Source organism: Myotis nattereri (genome assembly GCF_964212035.1).
Source record: "Myotis nattereri genome assembly, chromosome: 8".
Classification (NCBI taxonomy): Eukaryota; Metazoa; Chordata; class Mammalia; order Chiroptera; family Vespertilionidae; genus Myotis; species Myotis nattereri.
The window spans coordinates 18,267,303-18,283,295 of NC_138083.1; positions in this window are offsets into that span (position 1 = coordinate 18,267,303).

Consider the following 15,993-nt stretch of genomic DNA (forward strand, 5'->3'; position numbering starts at 1 on the left):
ACTTTCAGCTATGAGCACCCAAAACAGGCAAAACTCATCCAGCTTAAACAAGAGAATAACCTCCCATCAAAGTCCTGAGGCAGGGCTAGAGTGACCAACCACAGGGCATGCTCAGGACTAAGGGGTTTCCCCAGACACAGGACCTTCGGGGCTAACACCATGGAAAGTTCCAGGCAAACAGGGACAAATTGGCTGCTATTTGTTTCCTTGAGTAGCTCAATGAGTTTTCAAGGATTCAAGGTCCCTTCCTTTTATCTTCCTGCAACATGTTCTTCCACGGCCAGGGTCCCTGTGGCAGCAGTAGTTTGGAGCAACATCCAATAGAGCAACAAAAAGAGCTACTTTCTCACATATGTAATACTTTCAACAATAAAGATTTAATTTAAAAAAATAAAGCCATTTTCTCCCATGCTTATCTCTTTATCCGAAGGGCCTATTCTCTGGAAGCCCTTCAGTGACCTCTCCCCGTCTCATTTGGAAAGGACATTATCCTCACCAGGGCTGGCTTAGGTTCATCGAGTCACCTTTCCTACTGGGCTCAGCAAGCTTTTCCTGAATCTCCTGGCTGCTTGAGGAGTGTGGATCCTGGAACCAAGTAAGGATGTTAGGGAGGAAAAGAGAAGAACCGACAGTGAACACGCACATCCTCTGTAGAGGAGAATGTTTATCACTGAGTGAACCCACTTGGATTCAGTCACAGAGACAGCATTAAGAATGACATCGAAGCCCTAGCTGTGTAGCTCAGTTGGTTAGAGTGTTGTCCTGATATGCCAAGGCTGCAGGTTCGATCACCAGTCAGGGCACATACAAGAATCAACCAGTCAGTGCATAAATAAGTGGAACAACAAATCAGTGTTTCTCTGTCTACCTCCCTCTCTTTCTATCTCAAATACATACATACATACATACATACATACATACATACATAAAATGACATTGAATATGGCATTTGTTATAGTGATGTGACCTTATATGGTACATTTGTGGATGTTAGCTGGTTACACAGCTTCAGTGCTGGTCTAGCAGGATGGGCAGCCTGGCCCAGAAGTCAGGAAAGCTGACAGTGGTGGGATGTGGCTGACCTTCCTGTAGGCCCTCAGCCCTACCCCGGAGTCAGGAAGGCTAGAGGAGGAGCTGCATGCTGCCCAACGCCCACAAGGTGAGCCAGCAGATCAGGGACCATCCCAGGAGCTGTAACAGTTCCCAGCGCAGACCTTCCCGGGGTAGAAAGACTAGAGTTGTGTCACTGCTGGGTGGAAGGCTGCAGGGAAGGGAATTCTGGGAAATGTAGAACTAGCTTAGCTAACTTGATTTGTAGCAAAGCCAGGAGCCACAATGAGTGTGGCTTTGATTTTAAGAAAGAATCTAAAACCTCAAGCTAAGTCTAATGGCTAAAGTGATCCAATGGCATTTAGCGATTGTGGAGGAAAATGTCGCTTTATTCTTATTTTTATTCTTATTTTCTTTCATTTTTCCCCCACTCACTGCTATGAACTCTAGTCACCCAACCAAAGTGAAGTAAGGACAACTTCCCAAGTCTTTCCATCACTCCCAAAACTGAGTTTGGACACACTGTTGTGAGGTCTGTGAAGGAGACACTGCAGATGACCTCTTGGGGAAAAGTCAGAAGCAGTTTATCTTAAGAGCTCAGTCAGCCCCTACATTTTACTGAAATCAGTAAATCAAAAGTCCTGTGCCCATAGGGCCAATCTGGGTAAATTCTCTCAGCAGTTCTGAAAAATTTATCAATTCTAAAAGACATGGGGGCGGGGGGTGGGGGGGAGGCAGGGTGACAACCAAAGGGCAAAATCTCTGACAAATGTGCAGGAGAGATGCCTGTTTCAGACAGATGTTTGTTCAGGTACATTATTTCACAGTGGTTACTTACTGTAACAGTATACACATTATAGAAACCCCACATTTTGAGGTAAAGAGAATCTGAAAAGATCTTGTCTAATTATTCAATTAAAAAAATATAATTCTTGGTAAAAATAAAAAATAAAAACCTGCAGTCGGAAAACTACAGGATATTGAAAAAAAGAGATCGAGGAAGATATACACAAGTGGAAGACTATACCATGTCCATGTATTGGTAGAATTAACATCATTAAAATGGCCATACTACCCAAAGCAATCTATAGATTCAATGCAATTCTCATTAAAATACCAATGGCATATTTTACAGACCTAGGACAAATATTCCAAAAAGTTATATGGAATCAAAAAAGACCCCAAATAGCCATAGCAATCTTGAGAAAAAAGAAGAAAGTTGGAGAGATCACAATATCAGATTTCAAGTTATACTACAAAGCCACTGCATTCCAAACAGCGTGGTACTGGCACAAGAACAGGCATATAGACCAATGAAACAGAGCAGAGAGCCCAGAAATTGACCCAAGCCATTATGCTCAATTAATATTTGACAAAGGAGTTAAGAGCATACAATGGAGTCAAGATAGTTTCTTCAATAAATGGTGTTGGGAAAATTGGACAGATATATGTGAAAAAATGAAACTAGACCACCAACTTACACCATATACAAGAATAAACTCAAAATGGATAAAAGACTTCAATATATGATGTAAAACCATAAAAATCCTAGAAGAAACCATAGACAGTAAAATCTCAGGCATTTCTCATAGCAATATGTTTATGGATATATCTCCTAGAGCAAAGGAAACTATGGAGAAAATAAACAAATGGGACTACATCAAAATAAAAAGCTTCTGCACAGCAAAAGAAATCATCAACAAAACAACAAGAGAGCCCACTGCATGGGAGAATATATTTGTCAATGATACATCCAATAAGGTGTTAACCTCCAAAATTTATAGGGAACTCACACAACTTCACAAAAGGAAGATAAACAATCCAATTTTTTTAAATGGACAAAGGACCTAAATAGACACTTCTCCAAAGTGGACATACAGAAGGCCAAAAGGCATATCAAAAAATGCTCAAAGTCACTAATCATCTGAGAGATGCAAATCAAAATGACAATGATGTACCACCTCACAACTATTAAAATGGTTATCATCAACAAATCAACAAACAACAAGTGCTGGCAAGGATGTAGAGATAAGGGAACTCTCATACACTGCTGGTGAGACTGCAGACTGGTGCAGCCTCAGTTTGGAGGCTCAAAAAATTAAAAATAGAACTGCAATTTGACCCAATGAGTCCACTTCTAGGAATATATCCCAAGAAATCAGAAACATGCATCAGAAAGAATATATGCATCCCTATGTTCATAGCAGTGCAATTTACAATAGCTAAGATTTGTAAATAACCTAAGTGTCCATCAGCAGATGAGTGCATTAAAAACCTGTGGTACATCTATACAATGGAATACTATGCAGCTGTAAAAAATAAAGAATTCTTACCATTTGCAACAGCATGGATGGACCTAGAGAGCATTATGCTAAGCAAAATAAGCCAATCACAGAAAGGTAAGTATCACATGATCTCATTCATATGTGGAATCTAATGAACAACATAAACTGATTAACAAAAGTAGACCCAGAGACATAGAAATATCCAACAGACTGTCAAACCTCTGAGGGAAGGCAGGGGAGGCAAGGGGAGGGGAGGGAAGAGATCAACCATTGAACTTATATATGTATATGCATAACCCATAGACACAGACAATAGTGTGCTGAAGGCAGGTGAGAGAGTCAGGGGGGAGAGGTCAATGGGGGGAAAAGGGGACATCTGTAATACTTTCAACAATAAAGATTTTTTTAAGTGAGGATCCTTACTGATAGACACAACACTGTGGGTGAATATCAAAAATATTATGCCAAATAGAAGCAAAACACAAAAGACTACTAACTCCATTTATATAAAGTTCTAAAACTGGCAAAACTAATCGATAATGAAAAAAATCAAAATATTCTTTACCCTGGGGTATAGGGATGGATTAACTGGAAAGAGGCATGAAGAAACTTTCAGGGGTGATGGGTATATGCATTTGTCAAAATTCACCAAAGGGGTGAAGTATACTAATATCTGAGACATATTTTGAAATGCCTCAAAAAATAAGATGGCTAGAAGGATGGATAGGCATGTAACAAAACAAATACAGCTAAATATTCATTGAAGAATCCAGGTTGGCAGGGGAGGAGGAGGTGTATGGGTGTTCATGGTTCAGCCCATGGACAGATGTCAACATACTGACTAAGGAAAATCTGGCAAAGAAACCATTAGGAAAGGGTTCATAAAAGTTATAGTCAATTAAGAGTGGGGATGAAAAAAGGGGTGCTGTAATAAACATAAGAGAAAGTAACCTCACAGGGTGATCTGATCACAAATTCCTAACGGAGTAGTCATGGTGACTAGTCATGCCCCAGGCCTATGACTCCTTTAGTGAAAGCTTTTTAAACCAGCCCTGTCCATTGTTCTTGTGTATCTAGGTTAACATGCCTTTGAAATGTCAGAAGTGACCCTCTTTTCCATACCCCTCAAAGGCATAACCACCCCCAGGAGAGCATATAATGTTGTTAACATTCCTGAAATCCAATCCCCCTCCTTGCTTTTTCCCACTCTCATGCAATTTTCCCGAGTTCCCCCCTTAATTCCAAATGCATAAAAGAAACTGCAAACTGTCATTTTCCTTAGCATTTGAGATCTTGCTTCCTGGCAACTGTCATCAATTTGGGCTCAAATAAACACTTATAAAAACTCTACAGGTTTGGATGTTCTTACAAGGACAAGAGGAAGATATCAACAGGCAAGCCAGACATGCAGAACACATAATGTGGTTCACTCTATTCTTTTTTTTAAATATATGAAATGCAATCACCCCGTTAAACTCAGCTCCTCTCACAGTTACTAGGTACTTGCTATACAACAAGCTGAGCAGTTTTGCAAATTTTGTCTACAGCACACTAAGAAGCTCTCTACCAACTCTTCCAATGGCCCTGTATCAGTCAGCTATAACATAATGCACTTCATAACAAACCACCACAAAACTCAGTAGCTCACAACAATAAGTAAGAATTTCTTGCTTACATGTTTGCAGAGAAGCTAGGAACTGGCGATCTAGACTGAGCCTCCAGGTTCCATGTGTCTCTCATCCTCCTTGATCAGCAGGCTTCGTGGGGCATGCTCTTCTCAGGAGGATGACCACAACACAAGAAGGCAAGACGTCCTGCACAAATACATTTCAAGACTGCTCACTTTGTCTCTGATAAAATTCCATTAGCCAAAGCAAGTAACACAGCCCTAGCCGGTTTGGCTCAGTGCATAGAGCGTCCATCTGAGGACCAAAGGGTCCCAGGTTCGATTCCGGTCAAGGTCACGTGCCTTGGTTACAGGCTCCTCCCCAGCCCGGGCCCTGGTCGGGGCGTATGTAGGCAACCAACTTATGTGTTTCTCTTACATCGATATTTCTTTCTGACTTTCCCTCTCCCTTCCATTCCCTAAAAATTCAATGGAAAAATATCCTCAGGTGAGGATTAAAAATAATAATAATAGTAGTAGTAGTAATAACAACAACAACAGCAAAGCGAGTAACACAGCTAATCTAAATAATCACAGGCCTCCACACACCCAGATCGGGAAATGGAGGGGTCATCTCCATCTCTTTATCACTTCAGGAGATTTGGGGGCTGCTTTGGTCCCAGGGGCTAGTGACATGAGCCAGAAAGAACCCTCTTCCCAAAGCCTCTGTCTGCTTGGAGGGCCTCTCCGTGTCTTGCACTGTGCAGCGACAACAAATCTTGAGCGTGCTCCTACACCAATGCAAGTGAACTGCCCCACGTTGCCTCTGCAGCTTCCCTCGAGGTAGAAGCCCGAGAGGACAATTGCAAACACCTGGCCAAGAGAAGGAATCCAGGGCACTTGTTTTTCTGCTTTAGGAGAAGTCAATTAGAGTTTCATTTTCCACTGTTAAATGTCACCTTTTTACAATATCCTGGAGGTTAGAGGTGGCAGCCTGTCGGTAGTGGGGAGGGAAAAGCTTATCGTCTGAAAAGACACAGAAGGCTTCGGAGATTAAAAGACCTTCCCAAGCTGTCCGCGTTTCCCAGGGCTCTTCGTTTCTATTTTGAGATGAACATTTGGTTTCCCATGTAGTCTCGAGTGAGCCTTTTTAGCCTGCCTGCACCACTGCCCGCCATTTGCAAAAGGGAAATAAGACTCGCTGGGTTCTGCACATAAAGTGCTCTGGAGGCTCAGAGGGAAGGTAGGCTTCTTGCTGGGAAAGCTGTCAGCATGTTTTCCCCTGGCCTCCAGATATTTTCAGTGTCTGCTACCCCTCATTAGAGCATCTGTCCTTTCTCAGAGCAGTTAGACCAAAGCCGGAATAAGTGCGGCCGAGAGGATCCCTTCTCTTGCCTCTGATGCAGAGGAGGGATGTCAAGGTGAGTGATGACTGATTGCTATTCTTCACTTGCTAACACTTTGTACCCTATTTTCAAATTAAGGAGCACATTGTCGGCACTCCTGAAAAGTTAAACACTCCCACTTTGTTTCTACAGTCACTAATTGGTACTTTGTCACAATTTCCATGGAGGGAATGTTTTGTCCACAGAACCCTTCTTCCACTGAGTTGGGTGAGACTTGAGTTTCTAAAGTCGGATCGATCATAGATTACTCTCCTAATTGTAGGACGCTGTTGCACCTGAAAAGATCCCACCTGTTAATTGTTTGCAACTTTAAAATGCATCAAAAATAAGATGGATTGATGCGTTTTTAAAAACTCTTCCCATTTCAGTGATGGGGGACTCATTTTCTGCCTGTCTTGGTATTTCACCCTCATCTATAGAACAGATTATAGAATTTTGCCTTTTCCAAAGTAGTAAGAGGCAAGGAGGTGGCAACTAAAATTCTCATAATACTGCCAGTGAAAGTACCAAACAGTTCCACTTTGGAAAATAGTTTTCGGTATCGAAAATTGCTAGGCATTTTTATTGGATGTGTCTCTAGAAGTGCAATCACTGGGCCCCAGGGGATATTTCTAGGGACATATCAACCAGAAATACCTGCATATTTGCACAAAAGACACATGTTAGAATTTTTTAAAATTATTTTTCATATTACAATGATTTTAACGAGCCAGATTTGGCAACTACACATACAACCATCAACGGTAGAATGGATCCATAAAGTACAGAGTATTTACAGAAGAGGATACTACACAGCAATGAGAATTAACAATCGACATATACACACAACATGGTGAAGCTCACAATCATAATTTTGAGCAAAAAAAGTCAGGCCCCCCTCCCAAAAAACAGAGTCCATATGACTTCTAGGGAGCTGATAATTTTCTGATTCTTGATCACGGTTCTGGTTACATGAGCATTATTTGTGAAAACGTACTAAGCCATACTCTCATGTCATGTGTTCTCTATATTTATATTATGCTTCAACAAAAAAGCTTTTAAAATACATGCATATTAAAAAATTACATACACAAAAGTCAAAGTAGAAAGTGCTGGAGGAGAACTTCCACCCAACCTTCTACCCACTCACTCCTCGCTGACGGTGGGTGAGGAGGGAGAAGGAGCCACAGCTACCATAGCCTGGGTGGCCCCCTCCCCTGTGTCATCCCTGCCCTGATCCTTCTGTCTTGACCGCCATGACCTGAAAGGTGAGAAGAACAATGCTCCTTTTGTCTGGCCAGGGGAGTGGACCTGCTCTGCAGACCCAACCTCCCTTCCCATGGGCATCCCAAGTCTGTGCTGAGGGGAAGAAGCAGGAAGCAAGAAGCCTGATAGCAGCCAGCAACAGAGGTACTGCTTTGATCTCTAGTTTTTTTCAACTGATTCCAAAGATGGAAGAGAAAGGAATGATTAGTTATCACCCCTTAGCCTTAATAATGTCTTTCTCAGCAGTTAAGAAATGAAGACAAGCCCAGTCAGTGTGGCTCAGTAGTTGAGCGTCGACCTATGAGCCAGGAGGTCTCAGTTCAATTCCTAGTCAGGGCATATACCTGGGGTTGCAGGCTCTATCCCCAGTAGGGGGCATACAGCCTCCCCCAGTATCAACATTCCACACCAAAGTAATACATTTGTTATAATCAATAAATCTACGTTGACATATCATTATCATCCAAAGTTCACGTGGCCTCTGATCCTCTACACACACACATCAGTAAGTGATGAATAAACTGTAGTACATTCATAGCCAATCAATGATTCTCTCTCATCATTGATATTTCTGTCTCTCTCTCCCTCTCCCTTCCACTCTAAAATCAATTTTAAAAAATCTTTTTTTAAATGAAGACAAGACTAAATGTAATGCTTTTCTTTTATGGAATATTAGCGGTTGGGAGGTCTGAGGAAATGACTGCCCCTTTGGAATAATACCAACCAGGTAATTAGAAAGGAAAAATGAAATTATCTAATCCCCTTTCTATAATATTTCCCTGAACTAACTGAAGACACTGCTCTCTGTGTGTGACTTGGGGTGGGGATTTAGAGTGGTTTGATGTGATGTCAGAGATTATTCCCTTGCTGAGTTAGACATCATAGTCTCCAATTGCTATAGATGGGGAAAATATGGTACAATATTTTGCGAGTCCTCCATCTCTTTAATTTGGGCCTGGCCATGTGACTTGCTTCAGACAATGGATTGTACCAAACTTAAGATAAGCTTGAAAAGAGCTGGACATGCCCTCTCTTGCTATTGGAATCCCTCTAACAGCATGTAAAGAAGCCTTGGCTAGCCCACTGGAGTATAAGCGACCACATGGAGAAAGGCTCCAGCCATCCCAGCCATTCTAGCCATCCCAGCCAAGGCACCAGAAATAGAAGTGAGATCCTCTGGGACCATAGTGGTGGATACATGTCACCTGTCCGAAGAGCTACCTAGACAAGTCAAAGAATCTTGAGAAATTAAAAATATGCTACCACCACACACCTATTAGAATAGCCAAAATCCAAAGCTGACAACACCAAATGCTGGCAAGTCTGTAGAACAACAGGAATTCTCATTCAGTGTTGGTAGGTATATAAAACAGTAGTTACTTTTTTAAAATTAAAAAATAATGTTTAATGCTTTTATTGTGTTTTTTATAGAGAGAAAGGGAGAGGGATAGAGAGATAGAAACATCGATGAGAAAGAAACAGCGATAAGAGAAAAACATCAAACGGCTGCCTCCTGCATCCCCCTGTTGGGGATTAAGCCTGCAACGCAGGCATGTACCTTGACTGGGAATCAAATCAGTGACCTCTTAGTTCATGGGTCGACACTCAACCACTGAGTCACACCAGTTGGGCAAGTGCAGTTACTTTGGAAGACAGTTTGGCAATTTCTTACAAAACTAAACAGATGGCCACCCAACAGTATGATCTAGAAACCAGCTCTTTAGTATTTACCCAAATGAATGAAAATCTTATGTTCAAATGAAAACCTGCACAGAAATGTACAAAGCTTTATTCATAATTGCCAAAATTTGGAAGCCACCACGTGGCCTCTGATCCTCTACACACACACACACACACACACACACACACACACACACATCAGTAGGTGATGAATAAACTGTAGTACACTCAAACAATGGAATATTATTCAATGCTAAAAGGAAATGAACTATGAAGACATGAAGGAAACTCAAATGTATATTGTTACGTGAAAGAGGCCAGTCTGAAAAGCTACATGCTATATGATTCCAACTTTATGGCATTCCGGAAAAGACAGAACTACGGGGACAGTGAAAAGATCAGTGGGAGCCAGGGTTTGGGAGGAGGAAGGAACGAACAGGCAGAGCACAGGGGAATTTTAGAGAAGAAAAACAACTCTGTGTGATACTGTAGTGGTAGATACATGTCACGATACATTTGTCCAAACCCTCAGGTACAACACAAAGAGTGAACCTATGAACTTTGGATGATAATGATACATCAATGTAGGTTTATTGATTATAACAAATGTATTACTTTGGTGTGGAATGTTGCTACTGGGGGAGGCTGTGCATGTGTGGGGAGTAGAGGTATATGGAAAATCTCTGTGCCTCAATTTTACTGTAAACCTAAAACTGCTCTAAAAAATAAAGGCTATTAAAAGTAATATGTATTATTTAAGCCACTACATTTTGGAGTGGCGTGTTACATAGACAAAAGTAACTGATACACTGGGTCAAACCTTGGGTGGGAAGAGGAATCAAAAAGGAATCAAATCTGTCACCTAAGAATCATACACAAATGAGAAGACAGACCAAGTAGCAGTCATGGAAGAGTGAGTTGCAGCCATACCCATAGTCTGGCATGTTAGTTAAAACCAGGACACAGGCTGAGTCTAACATTTTACAATAAGGACACTGTGCAGCCCCATGGGGTGCTGTTTTTGATGGTTTCTTGTTCGTGGGAGAAGAGATTCCCTCTACTGAGACTTTACAGCAAATTTCCTATTTCTAGAAGCCTCAAAAGTGCAGCACAAGATAACGAATGCAATTCTTGTGTCAGAGGCAGACAGCATGAGACGCTTCCACAAGAGAAGTTCGGCAAGGGCTGCCCTGCTCCCGCAACCAGAAACCATCATCAGAACTGAGGGAAGAAAAGGCACCAGAAAAATGTTGAAATTGTGGACTGTCCAGGAGTAATTTATTTGGTTCTTTGGGATGAATGAACTCACCACCCTCTGCGTCCCAACCTATCTTACTCTCTGCCTCTCCCCGGCCCTACCACACACACGCACCAACCAGAGGACATAACACAACATTGGCCCTAGTCTCTTTGCAAAAGACCCTGATAATGATACTCAAGGGTTCTCTGGATGTCCAAGATCATGTGCTGAGAACATTGTCTTGGAAAAGGAAACAATAAAATTTCCTGTAGATGAAAAACTAAAGTCGGGGTCCTGAAGTCAGATTCCAACCCAAACAAGGTTTGCGTTTTGGCTGGTGTGTAGGTGGAAAGCCTCATCTAGTTCTGCAACAGATGGGGAGTTGGGGAGGAAGTTTGAGGAATGGGTGGGGACAACACAGCACAACTTATTACCAGAGGGAGCTGGCAATGATTTCAAATCAGTGCCGTCTCCTGAATTGATAAGAATTTCATCAAGGCCATTAATTAGCTGCTAACCATATGCTTCTTGTCTTTGAATGCGCCTCCTAATTCAACATGAAAATGATGACTAAATTACTGGTCCTGGAACTGAACTTCCATACCTGGACCATTTTATTCATAGTCGTCTCTCCCATGCATAGGACATTGAGGGATGTGAAGAAACTTGTCCTGGACCAATGATGAGACAGCTCTGTCCACAGTCCATTCACCCACACGAAGAAAAGACCGAATAATTAGGGAAGCTACATCTACAAATTTGGAGAGATTTTTCTAGTTTAAATCAAACAATACCTTAAAGACGTCCCTAAATTTTTCATCTGTGTCTATATAGGTCAACAAAAGTGAGGAGTTGAACTCAAAAGACCTAGCCAGGGTTAATAAAAAACTTTCATTTCTTTATTGTAATAAAAGGTTTTTAGATATATGTGTTAATATCTTGTCCTCTATCCAAAGTCATATTTTGATACTGAAATATTATTTAAAATTGCATTGTTTCTTTCAGCAGCATCCATAAAGTGCTTATAAAACCAGGTGCCTGCAAGAAGACAAAGCAGTTGGACGCCTCATACTACCCATGGAAGTGCAAAATGATTCAGGGCTCATGTTTTGTGGGGGACAAAGAGGGTATGGCTCATGATTTACACTACAGCACTGAGAAGCTTGTGTTTCTATCAGGCAGGGTTCTGAGCTGCAGACAACAGAATCCACTCTAACTAGTTTAAATAGAAAAGGTTCATTCCACTAGGTATCTCACAAAATTCCCAGTTACAGGAACCAAGCCTGGGGGTAAGGGGGATGCTACATGGCCAGAAGCAATGCAGCCAGGAGATATGTCCAACTTCCTCACAGGAATGCTCTATCAGAACCCCACTGCAGCCACCACCCACAGCCTATGACTTCAGAAGATGGGACAGTAGAAGGTCCCATGCTGCCCCAGAAAAAGCAAGTACCACACAGCCACCCACACAATTCCCATAGAGCCCCATCATCTTACCTGGTTCACTTCTGCCTTTCCTGCCTCACATGGGGGGTCTGCCTGGTGGATGTCAATCCAGTGTGGCTCCCAGGCTGCACAGGGGTTTTAAAATGTTACCTTTATCTTTCCAGACTCGATGGAAATTTGTGCTGAGTGAGCCCCTATGTGGTAGCTACCATAGTATATTTTGGGAGTGATAGCAGGTTGAGTCCATTGGACCTGGGTGAAGAATCCCAGCAGGATATTGGAAATGGTCAATACCAGAGCCTGAGACAAAGGAGTCACCTGCAGGGAAGTGAGGACTGCTTTCAGCATAGGGGCCAACATGCCTCAGATATGATGTTGAGTATAAAACAGTAAATGACAGACTCTTTGGGAACACTTGCGTTTAAGAAGTTAGGTCCAGCCCTAACTGGTTTGGCTCAGTGGATAGAACGTCGGCCTGAGGACTGGGGGGTCCCGGGTTCGATTCCAGTCAAGGGCATATACCTTGGTTGCGGGCACATCCTCAGTTGGGAGGTGTGCAGGAGGCAGCTGATCGATGTTTCTCTCTCATCGATGTTTCTAACTCTCTATCCCTCTCCCTTTCTCTTTGTAAAAAGTCTATAAAATATTTTTTTTTAAAAAAGAAGTTAGGTCCAGTAGGACAAAAGTTCATCTAAGAATACATTTTCATGAATGAGGGGGAAAGGGTTTTTAATGATTGTTTTAATTCTGGGGGGGAGCAGAGGCATTGAGATAGAATGATTTGTTCATACGTCATTATCAGGTGCCCCCCCACCCCCATTTCAAAGAAGTTCCCACAGGAAGTAGTTAGAAATTAGTAGACAACTGACATTTTTGCCTACCTAGAACCTCTCCCTCTTTCTGCACGTTTCTTCTGGAATACTATTCCATCCCCACTCCATGTGGCCCAATCCATCAAGGTGCCCCACTACCCACTTGGGCACTGGGAACATGCTCCAAATCAGCTCCCCAAGGAAACTGAATCATCACACACACACACACACACACACACACACACACACGAGGGCGTGCATGCATCAGCTGGAACGGAGTCATTCCAGTGGTTAGTTCCTTACAAAGGGTGTCCAGCAATTCCTGCTTCAGAGATGCCTAGAGCTGCCCTCTTTCTATCACTTTTGAGGTTTCATTGTAAAATGCTTCCATCAAGTCTGAGCTTTTTGTTGCCCTTCTAAATATACGACTGTTCTGTTTAAGTTAACTGGAGTCTGTTTCTGTTGTTTGCCACCGAAGATCACTAGCTGATATGCAAGTGCTGTCACAGAGAGGCTTACTTTGTCCTATTAAAGGCATGGTTTGGTCAATCCTTGTTTACCAGATCATGGCGTATGGTAGATCATTATAATAATGGCCCCAGTGAGCACATTCCCCTTTGCAATGGGATATTGCTGTCCCTGCCTCAAAGCTCCATCCATGGAGTCTATTCTGCACTTCCCTGAGATCTGGGCTGGCTTTCTGACTTATTTTGACCAATCAAATATGGTGAATGTGAGGATGTGTGGTTTCATGAGTTTAGGCTTGCAGCTCCCCCCTTCACCTTCTTGGACCCTGAGACTGCCATGCGGTGAGAAGGCCTGGTCTGGCCTACAGGAGGGTTCGCAGCCACTGGAGAAGAACCAAGGTGTCTTGTCAACATCCAGACATGAGAGTTGGGGCATCTTGGGTTCTTCAGCCCCAGGCTAGTTAGTCATCAGCTGATCACCACCACATGCGTGAACCCAAGCAAGACTCCCAAAAAAACTGCCCAGATTTCTGACCCATAGAATTGTGAGAAATAATAAGTGATTATTATTTTAAGCCATTAAGGCTTTGTATGGGGTTTTATGCTTTTAAAAAATAGTTTATTTTTGTACATTTTAAAATTGCAGTTTTTGTGACACAAGAAAAATATTTTTCTAATATCAAAATACACATTTCTTTGGTACAGGAACATACCATATGTATTATCTTTAACTTAAAATAATTAATCAAGAACTATGACCTAATGTGCTAAACAAAACTATTTGACTATTCATGTGTCCCCTTTCATAGGCCCAGAGTAGAGCTTTTGAATATAGTTCTGTACACATCTCCATATCTACAAAGAATTAAGATGCCATATCAAAGATGTCCAGAGTTATATAGTAGAAAATTAGTTGGCTTGACACAAACCAGAGAGAGGTTGTGGGTAGAGGGAGAGAGAAACATAAGATGCAAGACAAGGAAAAAAAGAATAGTATCAATAAGGTAAAATAATATGAAAACAATCACATCATTTAAATTTGATACATTAAAAACAAAGTAACTCCTTTAGAATTATTATATGTAGAATTTAGAGTTGTTACTTACAAAGCTCCAAAAGTAGTAGTGCAGAGCCATACCTGTGATAAGGCACTTCAAAGAGAGCAGTCAAATACACAACAACATCTAATGCAAGAAGTATTTTCTGTAGAACCAGTCAACCTTCTAAACAAATAGGGAAAAAATATGCATTCTTCCCAGGCATGCTTTCATTTTCTGAAAAGCCTTTTTAAAAAGTGCCATAGAAAGGCAAAACATATTTATCATCTGTTTTAAAAAGCTTTCATCAGTTAAAGTTCAAATCTCCATTTTAAAAATAAGAATGTTTTCCTTCAACTCAATGAGGTTGACTCAAATATTTTCTAGAGAAACAATTTTAACCTTCATGCTAAAAACAGGAAGAAAAAATCGATTTAAATTATGTTGTCAACTATTTTATCTAACAAACTTTTAGTGATTGTGCAAGGTGCTGGGAATATGGAAGTAGATAAATATAATAGTTGGTTGGTTTTAGGGAACTTAGCCCAATGGAACACGATCTAACATTGCTAACCTGCAAGTTATTTTCCGTGGTCCATAAAATGAAGCTCAACTTCAAACTCTTCCATGCTTGGCATCTTTTTGCAAATCAAATAGAATGATGTTCTACCTAGTTTGCTACTGGTAACTCTGTGATATTATTATCTACTGATAAAATTAACTTCCATAAAAGACTCTATGAAAGTTTAGATAGGAAGTATGTAAGATAAACAAATACTGGCCAGCATCAAAAATAACATCAGGCCTGGCCCGTGTGGCTCAGTGATTGAGCATCACCTATGAACCAGGAGGTCAGGATTCAATTCTCTGGTCAGGGCACATGCCTGGGTTGTGAGCTCATCCCCAGTGGGGGGCATGCAGGAAGCAGCCAATGGACGATTCTCTCTCATCATTGATGTTTCTATCTCTCCCTCTCCCTTTCTCTCTGAAATCAATAGAAAAGAAAAACGTTTTAAAAAAAAAACAAAAAACAGTATTCTGCTTTCACAAAAATGAAAGATAAAAACAAGAAAACTATCATTTTGAGTACACAGAACTACTGGAGATTATCCAATACATAAGGCACATGTGCAAATATCGAAAGTGAAGAAGTATGAGTTATTCCACAGCTAAATCTGTAGTCGGGCTTCAAAGAATCATAGCCTTCTTTCAGGAGGCCCCACCATGTTTTCAGAAAACATGCATTTTCTGTACTTAAAAGGCAAACTCTTCTTCTTAAGCTGATACTGCAGGTGTAGCTTCAAGAAATTTGGTTAATGAAAGTGCTGGGTCTCTGATCTGCAGCTCCACTTTCTCCAGCGGGTCCACCATTTGACCACTGTTGCTGCTTGGAAGTGGCCAGTACAAACTCTGTGGGACGCCGGGGGAAGGTGTTGAAGAGGCCTCTGAAGTCAAGGGAGGCAGCAGAGCTGGGAAGAAACCCTCACATCCTCAGGGTCTGCCAGGGAGAATGAGCCTCTAGGTTTTCAGTGGGTTTTTTCCAACACAATCGATAACTGATCAATAAGGGAGGACAGGACCCTGCAACCACTGAAGGTCTGACACGATAACAGCAACATCATGTGCGGCTGGGCATGAGAGTGTGTGTGGAAAGGAAGACTCAAGATGAAGTGGACTCCAGCTGCACTTCCTTCTGGCATCTGCCACTGAAATAGGAGC